At 35.3% G+C, this 11,003-nt stretch overlaps 1 pseudogene; it reads left to right on the forward strand.

The window, feature by feature from the left end:
* The first annotated feature begins 4,552 nt into the window (after nt 1-4,552).
* Nucleotides 4,553-5,385, forward strand: LOC103563891 (olfactory receptor 12D1-like; annotated as a pseudogene).
* The last annotated feature ends 5,618 nt before the right edge of the window (nt 5,386-11,003 follow it).

Here is an 11,003-nt window from a genome sequence, read left to right on the forward strand (position 1 = left end):
GCGGTGTAGCTTTTGTGTGTGTGTTTTTGAGGAAGATTGACCCTGAGCTAACATCTGTTGCCAATCTTCTTCTATTTTGTATGTAGGATGCTGCCACAGCATGGCTTGATGAGCAGTGCTAGGCCCACGCCAGGGATCTGAACTTGCAAACCCCAGGCAGCCAAAGCAGAGTGTGCAAACTTAACCACTATGCCTCCGTTCCAGCCCTGCAATGAAGCTTTTTAAAACATTAAGTTCATATATTTTTTGTGAGTTATCTGTGGCACATTTTAAGTAAGATTTGCTTCTCCTGGTGCTCAGTATCTCCATATACTACCAGTTCCTTCAACTATGCAGCTTCTTCAGAGGCAAAAGGAGTAGATAATAGCATGTTAATGTTACTGCAGACAAATGGCACAAGCTTTGTAGTCCATGCATCTGGATTGGATGCTCACCCATTTTCTAGTATCAGTTAGGTAAGACACTAAGCAGATGAGAGTTCATCTGCAGAGAACTACATAGAGAGAATAAAGAACAATGAAGTCATTATACTTCCCTCAGAGGGATGTTCTGCCATTCAATTGACCTAATAACATGTAGAGCAATGAAGAAGTATATATTTATTTTGTTACATTAGCCTTCACCAAGCATATTTATTAAGATTGGACTCCTGCCAAAATATTTTTCCACAAAACACATTTTTTCCTGATTATAAAAACAACACAGGCTCATTATGAAAAAGTCAATACAGACCTGCATGACATAGAAAGTAAGCGATCATCTTCTAGCTTAATCAAAATTTTTTTTTTAATTTTCAGTAACATCCTTAATGATGACTGCAGGACTGCAACCTAAAGACTTTTTTTATTCCTTTGTTATAAATTTCTACCAGATAAGCCAAAACCTAGATAAAAATATTTATTCCAAAGTGTTCCAGATTTGGAACTTTAGTTTAAAAAATTAGACTTCTGAAAGACACCAAGATTCTATGTGGTTGACAAGCTCTTCGCGTTAGACTCTCATTTCATGACAATTTTTTTTTAATCAATGATACAGGGCCCTGCTTGTGATTACTTCTGATGGTTATTTTGACTGTGGAATTTCAGCATTGTTGGAAACATCTCTATTGTTAGAGCATGCCTGTGTAAAGTGCAATGAATGGTAAGAATTCAGAAGCTTCCTTCATCACTAAAGAATCAAAAGTAGATGCATCACCAAACATCAGAGAAGCTCCCTCTTAGCTAAGTGTGAAGCTTTTCTTTACAAAGTTTTGTTTTAAAATTTTTTCATTGTTTCCAAAACATCAATAACCTTAATAGTTTATGAAGAAAACTCATAAAATAGGAATTCTATAACATCAGCCTCAGCAGAACAAACGGAAAAGCAGAGTTGGTACATTGAGAGATGTGTGCAGTGTCACCCAATTGTTCACTGAAGAGAAGTGGCAAGGCTGCTGTTCCTCAAAGATCTACTTCAAAATGTTTAAAGAAGTGTTAACTATTCCAGGATAAATTTCATCTTTAATAAAGAAATAGCTTCCGACTTTTTCTCAGTTCCCTTCCATAAACCACCTGCCCCATTTCCAGGGCAACTGCCTTCACTAAAGCTCCTCCATCAGGCTTCTTTTGTTTGGCCTTTGAAAGTAACTTTATAGTGTGCTCTAAGAAAAGGTTTTTGAGAATCAGCAAATCCTAGTTTGCAAGTGTCCCATCATTTTAAGGTCCAGTTCTCTTCACGTGAAAAACATAAATGCCAAAACACGTTGTGACACTCTCTCAGAATGAACAGACCTGAGGTGTTCTTTCAAGTTGGCGGACTTCATATTTTTATTCAGAAGAATTTTTTCACCCTAAAAACACAAAATTTAATAGAAAGTTAAATCAATTAATTACACGAGGCATTTCATTTAACAAACTTTCTGAGTTCTTTAATTATAAAGGTATTGAATATATAATTTTCAAATTATAAGAGCTAGAAAAAATTCAATGAATTTATTTCAGCTCAGCAGAAGTTAGTAAAGATTTCAGCTACAAAAACTATATTGATAATGTAAAGAGAAATTCTATAGTGAATAATCCACAAATAACCTAATGACTACCAATTTAATAGGAAATTTGTGGGCAAATCTGTTGCTCTTCCCTGTGCCAAATTATGGAACTAGAACACCATTCACCTAGAAACAGTGATAAGAAACAAATGACCACAGGAGAAATCATCTAAAATCAATGAATCATTTAGATTATCCAAATGATTTGAAGAATGATTTGTGCACATAATTATATCATCCAGGAAGCAAATCTATAATATGTATTATGTATTTTTGTTCAAATACAAGATCATAGTAAATAAGTTACTCACCATACTGGTTTTTCAATATTCTTTATGACATCTCTGAGTGAATACCTTCAGAAATATTTACTTCCAGCAGATGATAGAGGGATATAACCATCCTAAAAACAATGTTTACACTAAATCTTGTCTTGAGATTTTTTAAAGATATGTCATGGATTAATTCAAACTGTAAACACTATGAAGGGCAGGCATTCAGTTACATCTTCTCAGGAGATACTTTTTATTCTTAAATTTCAGAACCTAAGCTACAACAGAGGAACCCTTTGTAATCTTCCTCTGTATGTGGGTAGACTTTTGTCTATCACACAGCCCTTTCATTAAAATTTCATCGTCTTTCAAGAACCGTTGCTTTGGGGCCAGCACAGTGGCCTAATGGTTAAGTTCGGTGTGCTCCACTTCAGCAGCCCAGGTCCATGGGTCTGGATCCTGAGCACAGACCTACACCAATCATCAAGCCATGCTGTGGTGCCAAATTACATACAAAATAGAGGAAAGATTTGCACACGTTAGCTCAGGACCAATCTTCCTCAAGCAAAAAGATGATTGGCAACAGATGTTAGCTCAGATCCAGTCTTCCTCAACAACAACAAAATCCTGGCTTTGCCCAAACAAATCAATTTTAACCCACTACCCTGTGCTGGCCTTAGGTCTCTCTTCTAGAAACAATGTTGCCTATCACATTGAAATAGCTTGAGAAATAAGATGTCAAAACTTCTCAAGGAAGTTTTACCAAAAAAAGTGGGAACAGTGAAAAAAATATGGAACTCAAGTAAGGAATTTCCCAAGGTGAATTCCCTTGTGTTGCAGGTATGGAAATGTATCCTGTTTACTCTTAGAACAATCCTTCTCAGACCCAAGGGACGCACTCTCTCAAGATTTATCTAGAGATTACGGTTCATAATAGGCAAGTAGAATTTCAGAAAGACAGGGAGAGTTTTTGAAGATGAGATTATGCTGCAATCCAAATATGAACTTTCACTTCAAATATTTTCTTCTATTTATAAACACTGACATTGTTATCCTGGAAAAGCTTTCTTAGTTTTGAATTTGAACACTCAGTCAAGTAAGAGAATGAAATAGGAGACAGGTGGAGGAGTTGCCCATATTTTTTGTCTGCGTGCCAGTATTAAATGTTAATGCCCAGGATTTAGAGCTGGTTTCCTATCTTATGATGGACACCTCACTGTGTTTGTGAATTATAAAGACTCTTTACTTCCTACATTTTTGTTGCCATGTCTCATTCTCAATTCAACATGCATGATTCTCTGAATATTCTCCAAAATAAATGTGTAATCTCTAAATATTGAAATTGCAGTGAAATAAATCATTTAGTACAGGTAAGTTTGATTGGTAATTTTCTTTAAATGTTAGGAAAAAAATTTTTCCCCAAAATGAATTTTTGTTAGTTTTGTTTTGTGGGTCAGAGAAATGAAAATGATATTTGGCATAACATTTGTATCTTAACCAGGAGTAGTAAACTTTAACAATATAAAAAATATATACGAATATCAAAGAAACTTACTCTGAATTGCTTGAAGCCAAGCTTTCATGGAGGTGTAGTAAAGGTTAGATAATTTCTCACAAGTTCCTCCAGCTGTAAAGACTAAAATTCCATGGGCTCTCCAGTAGTGTTCTCTAGTTAAATCATTTTTTATTCTAGTCATTTCAAATCTTTTTATTCTCCTCTTAGGGATTTTCCAAACTTTGAATGCTTTCCCTTCTATAGGAAGCACTCCAATGTATGCACTCTATCAGATTTCCTTATAGTTCTTATAATTCACTCCCTATTTTTCTTAAGTAAAAACCTTTTAGATGGTTTCTTACTAGGTCAAGAGACAGGAATGTGGTAGAGTACTTAAAAATTTGCCCCCTTTTACTTAGGAAGATGAAAGGAGAATTATATCAGAAGGTAGATGTTCACAGTCAGAGAAGATGGTAGAGCAGCAACAAGCTCTAAATCTCTGCATGAAAGAAAAATATTAATGACAATTTTAAGAAGGACAAAAAATGGTTGAATCATAGTCCATAACCAAGATGTAATCTTAACATTAGATAGTCTAATGATCCAAATATTGTACAACCTCTGAGGTTGGAACGATGTAAAACAGCAATGTGCTCCCTCAAAATATTATTGTCTAGGAGGGAAAATCCCAGACTGAAACGATTCTGATTCCCATCAGAGAGAGCATTCCAGATATTCTTTTGTCTTTTCTTTTAAGTGATGCTGAATCAAACGTCAGTCACTGAATTTTTCCTCCTGGAAGTAACAGACATTCAAGTCTGCAACCCTTCTCTGTGGTTTTCCTCACAATTCATTTTCTCAATGTGGCTGGGAACGGAGCCATTCTGATCATTGTCATGTCACATTCAAGGCTCCATTCACCTAGGTATTTCTTCCTGGGAAATCTGTCATGTCCAGATATCTTCTATTCCATGGTGACAATGAAAAAGATTCTAGACGAACTTCCTGTCAACACACAAGCAATTTCTTTCTTGGAATGCATCAGCCAGCTTCACTTCTTCCAGTTTCTGGGCAATACTGAGGTCATGTTGTTGGATGTAATGGCCTCTGATTGCTTTGTGGCAAACCGCTTCATTGCCCTCTAATCATGAATCATCAGCTCTATTACCCAGATGGCTATCACTACCTGGACCACTGGTTTTTTCCATGCCTTGCTGCACTTCATAATGACCTCTCACTTGAACTTCTGTGGTTCCAACGTTATCCATCACTTTTTCTGTGATGTTAAGCCGTTGACAAGGCTGACTTGTGATCTCAATCAGTGACTGCTCAGTACCATCACGGGGACAATTGCCAAGGTCTCATTCTTACTAACACTTCTCTCCCATTTCTACATTATCAGCCATCTCTTCTGCAAGGCTCTTTCTTGTAGCATGCTGTACAAAGCACCGTCCTTTTGTGCCTCCCACATCATTGGAGTTATTCTTTTCTATGCTCCTATTCTCTTAACTTACAGTTGTCCTGCCTCAGGTAGCTCCATGCATCAGGATCAGATCATTGCCATCCTGAACGGTGAAGGGGACTTTGGGTAGGGTGATCATAAGGAGGCTCTGACTTGAGGAAAGCTAGAGAACTCTTCTGAGGCACAAAAAGGCAATGAGAAAGTTGTGATATGAAATTGTGCTGCTTCTCAAATTGTTTATAATATTGTATAACAGAGGGAATTGAATAAAGGAAAAATAGATAGGAAAATCTAGTCCAGTTGTGTTGAACAAAGTGTTCTGATATAAGAAATTTTTATATTTTCATGTATACGGGAAAGCCATTCTGATTTGAACCTGATCTGGACTGAATTTTATTTGAACCAAAGAAGCCTGACTTACTGCCTGTCAAAGGTACATTATGCATCTATTGTAATCATTACCCTAAAGTTAAAAAAACTTGAAGAAAATATGCTGTTTGAAGATAAGAATTAATGCCTCCTTTTTATGACCCCAGGGTCATGTACACCCACTGTGTACATGCTGATCTGTAACAAACACCTCCTTGAACACTTAAGTAATGTACCTCTGTCATGCTTGGTGTACGTATCTTTGTTTTGAAATGATATATAACTGTGCTGAAAATTGCTCTTCTCCAAAAAACTTTCTTCCCCTATGAAGGCTACAACTCCCAGGCTATAGTCCTCAGTTTGGCTCAAATAAAACTCTCTACTATAGAATGATTATTGATTATTTGCAATGATATCTCTTGCCAGAGCCAGCAGAATTTCAGAGAAACCCACCTGAGACCTCTTTGAGCCTACTTTGAACTGGCAGTTGGTACCAGCAAGGGTCCATTGCTATCCCCTGGCTTCACTGCACTCTTCAGGTGTTTTAGTGAGTTCTCTTGTTATCTGGACCTCCTTATTTAAGCTGAAGGTCCCGACTTTTATTCAAGTTGTTTTCATTATTAGGAGTTAACATCTTAAGGGTGTTCCAGTACTTTTCTAGGTAAGGGGAACCTAGGGGAAATTTTGGAGTGAATCAGGTTGGCTTACCTTTAAATTTGGGTTTTAATTGGAAAAGATTTATGTTTACAAAGTCTGAACAAATTGTTTGACAGCAAAATGAGAGGCTGAACTCATTCAGCTCCAAAGCAAAGGGGCACTTACTCCTTCCAGGAGCAAGGTGTTCTCAGGCAACTGAGAACTTAGTTGAAGTGTTTGAGGTCAATCCTCATGATGTGCAGTGGTCCCATAAGGAACTCTATTGTGATCATTCACATTACATAAGCAATGGCTTGTCCAGAGATGCACGCATGAGGATTGGTCATCCAGTATTGTGAGCCTCCATGACAGTTTTAGACTGCCAGCAGAAGAAACCAAGACACATCAGAGAGTGTTCACAGCCTTTTAGGAAGTGACACTCCCAAGTATAACATTTTTGACCTGCTACACTACTCTTAGGAATTTCTCAGACTTTATACTAAAATGAAGTTAAAAGAAAATGTGAAACCATACTTTTAAACCTGACAAGCTCCTGGATGGGCAGCTACCCACTGGAACTCCAGCAGACTTTATGTACATTATGTATAGAGTCTTTACTTGACCATTCTTAATAAAATGAAAAAACCTGACAAAAGATAATTTAAGTCTTAGATAGTCAAAATGGGGAACAATTGTTCTAGAGCAATCATAAATGATCAACTTCCCTAAGGAAGGCCAGCTGGCTTTATATTTAAGAACCATGGTCCTTCTTCTCAGAAATTTTTGTCCCAGTGGACCGATAATACTAAACGTGGTTTAAAATTACCATGGTCACTTTGGGGCTCCTTTGAACTTCCAAAACTTGTATTTCTATGCACTTCAATTGAGAAACATGGAACAGACAGATTAAATGTAATCTTTAATCTCTAAAGAATCAAGCATGCCATCTTCCAGCACACCTGCTTAAAATCATGCTCTCAGAAGTTATAAATATTTAAAAAGAACAGTGAAATCTTACTAAGCTTGGTTTTTGTCCCAAGAGCTTGGCTTAGTAATGGTCAAGTTGGGCCCCAAAATATGGGTGAACAGAAATGCAGCTGTACCCTAGCTGTGACCAGATACAGCTGTACAGAAATGTGAGTTAAATTCTATTTGTGGCTAGGATCCTGCCAAACTGCTGCCAGGCTGAAGGGGGTTACATTAGCCATTAGAAGGAACGTCCCAATTATATAAAATCATTTAAGAAATGCACTTAAAAACAAAGGTTTCAAAATTCAAAATTAGCCTTATTGAAAGTTTTGTTGCAAAAAGCTAATGAAAAATGAAATTATAAGAGGTACCTAAAAGAAAAGATTATATAGAAGTCTATTAAGTTATGGTTTTATAGATACCCCCATAATCTACCTGAGATGAGCCCCTCCCACAGTTAATGAGACTCTAAGAGATTTTCTTGGAAACTGCTGTATTTTCCCTTCAACACTCAAGGGGAAGGTAAAATTGAAAAATTATGGAGTTGTTTAATATTGCCAGAAATATTTACTATTTATTCTGGCTGAAACCTGACAAGATATTTGAAAGTACTTAGCAACTTATGATCAGATATTTGGCCAAACTGGAAGCTGACGTTCAAAGCCTGATAGGATTTTTTTTGTGCATAGGCCTTCTTCCCTAAGTTAAAATAAAACTATATATCCAAAGGGAAAGAAGAAAATTAAGGATGATGCAGTTGGAAAGGTAGATCAACCTATAGTGTCATTTAAGTTACAACTCAATTTCTGATAATTCAAGAGCAACTGTCCTTATCTTACAATTTTTGCAAAACTGGAAATGCAGCTCTAGGGGAAATTCATATTCACCCATTCCCTTTCACTAATCGCAAAAACCTCCCTTATTCATCTCAAACAGCTTGTAACCCCTCCAGGAACTGTTATCTAGACCATCACCAATTCCTAAGCAGATAACCTTAGTTTATTTTATCTGCCAGAAATGCTGTTTGGACCCACCTATTCCTTTATAAATTAGTGAATTTTGTATTGTGCCTAATTTATAGCAAAAATTTAATGAAAACTACTTGAGGTTTCTGCTTGTGTCTGTCTATGTATCTATGTATGTCTATATATACACCTGTTATATATATGTGATATTTTTCTACCTCTGGATGTATAATTTCTAAAAGAGCTCTATCAAATTGGCTTAAAGTAAGTACTTATATAAATTCTTTCTAAATATAATGGAAACTAACTGAAATGTTTTTCAAGTTGATGTGATATAAAATAATCTTTGGTAAATAAAAACATTTAAGCTGGTTGCTTTGATTGAAATAATAGCATGTTTTCAGAGTTATCAACATTGGATATGATACAGACATGTTATTTCTGTTACAAAATTTCTCAGCAAAAATAACTTAGAATGATAACTGATTTTGTCTAATATCTCATGAAGATTTTGTAGGCAATCTAAACATAATTATTGGACACAATTAAACTAATTAGATGTGAGAAAGATAAAAGGTTTTGTGTGAACATTTTATCAATAATTATGTTCTATGGTGTATGTACTTAAAAATAGCTTTAAAATCTTTTGATAACTTAAAACCTTTGAGTTTTGCTAAATTAAGCTAAATGATAGGAATTTATTGAGTATCTAGATCACTTCCATATAAGACAACATATTAAAAATTAATTACTAAACGTGGATTTATCTACCTTTGGCTTATTATTTGAGAGAAACTAGAAAAATACTTGGGTTTATAGTAAACAAATTTTGTGCCATGCTGATAAATTTTCTGTGAGAAAGTACATGTTTCTAGACAGTATTTATGTCTGCCAATCCACAGGGTGCGAATGTAAAAGAGTAAGGGAAACATCTGGTACAAGCATTTTAAGATGTATGTTTCCAGTAAAGAAGCTATAAGGAGTGGAGATATTTTTGTTTGCTTAGTAAGAAAGCAAATTGTCCTAAAGTGCTAGGAAGGAGGAAAGGCATGGGACAAATTCTGAATGTAAAATAAAGTTATAGAAGGCTTGTTGAAGAGAAATCTTGAAGAAAACAATTTGTGCATGGTCAAGTTGACTATGATTGAAATAAATTTAATTAAGTAAATGAGTTTTAATATCAAAAGTACACTGGTGAAAAAACAGAATTTGGTTTTCTTTCTCTTTCTTAAAATGATAGTTTTCTTGGACTTTTAACCTGCTCTTGATAAAGAGATTATGAAGAGTTTTTCTTCGCCCTTAAGTAAGTCTACCTAAAAGGCAAGGATCCTGTGTTTTGTCATAATACTGGCCCATGTTCAAAAAGCTGAAGTCTCTATTAGGAGAGCTAAGTTTTTTTTTTAACTGTTTAACTCTCTATGTTTGCCATTAACATCTTCTATTTTCACTTTGGTTAAATGGATAACTTAACATTGTTTCACAGAGAACTAAGATCCTATTTGACCAAGTGTTTTAAAACCTTTTGATATTTCTGACAAGCTTCCCCAAAATTCAAATTCTAAATAAAATCTTTCTTTTGACCTAAAATAGTTTTGAGAATTTCCAGTGATCCCTAGGACTTCTCAAAGAATGTGTTTTCTATTTCTATAAAGAGGGAGATGCTAAATTAATTACGTTTATTTTGTAATTAGGTTAATTGATTTATTTGGTATGTTTCCCAAATTTCATGAGAAGCAGGTAAAATAAATGATGATGAACCTTCTTAGCTTATGTTGTGTGGATAAATGTTATTAATACCTGTTCTAAAAATTATATAAAATTCCTAAAAATCTGATATGTCTCTGTATAATTCTATTCATTATCTAAAATACATGTTATAGAAATAACTAAATTTCCTTGCCAATTGCATTGTAATCAAATCTTTATCCATGCTATTTTAAGGTGCTTTTTTGTCATTTACAGCCAGTTGTTTTACTCTTTTGCTTTTGCAAATATGTTTCATCTTCAGAGAGATTCATGGAAAGGACTCTGATGTTCTAGAATACAGGTTTCTTATAAATTTTCAGATCATACAACTGAACTTGATTTAAAGAAATCTTTTCTCTTAATCTATTAACAATTTGGTAAGATACAGCTTTGTGAAAAAAAATGAAACGTTTACTTTTATCCCTACCTGATCCCTCCAGAATTCAGAAATTCTCAGTGAGTATTATTTTCATTTATACAAGTAATCAGGCCAATTTTTAATATAAAAATATTAGTTTTATTGTGATTATCTTTGGTAAAAAAAAAAATGAGGGTAATTGTGGAGAGAAAAAGTTATATTGCACCCTTGTAGATGTTGGATTCTAGTCCTGTTAATTGTCTTTAAGGTTTTGTTATATACCTATAGACTGAACTCCCCTGGCCTAATGTATCGCCTTTGGTCTCACTGACTACTTGCAGTTCCCTCTTTGGAAAATATGAACTGACCCCACATGGGATGGTCACTGAGAGATCAGTGTCTGTTGAAACATTACCTTTTGCTGATCCCTTGTTGCCTTATGCTAGTAGGCCCAGATTCTCTAAGTTTCTAACGTTTTATACTCAAGCTTATCGTCAGCAGGATAAAGAAGCTTTCCAGGATTCCAGTTTAAAGGACCCTGTTGATCACAGTTTAGAGCTTGGTAACTGGGTATTCTGGAAGTGACACTAAAAGAAGAGATACCTCCAGTTCCATGGGAAAGGATCTTACCAAGTGCTACTAACCACTGACACTCTTGCAGAACTAGAAAGCATTTAACCTTGGAGATACATCTCAAGGATAAAG

This window comes from Equus przewalskii, chromosome 19, assembly GCF_037783145.1.
Source record: "Equus przewalskii isolate Varuska chromosome 19, EquPr2, whole genome shotgun sequence".
Lineage (NCBI taxonomy): Eukaryota > Metazoa > Chordata > Mammalia > Perissodactyla > Equidae > Equus > Equus przewalskii.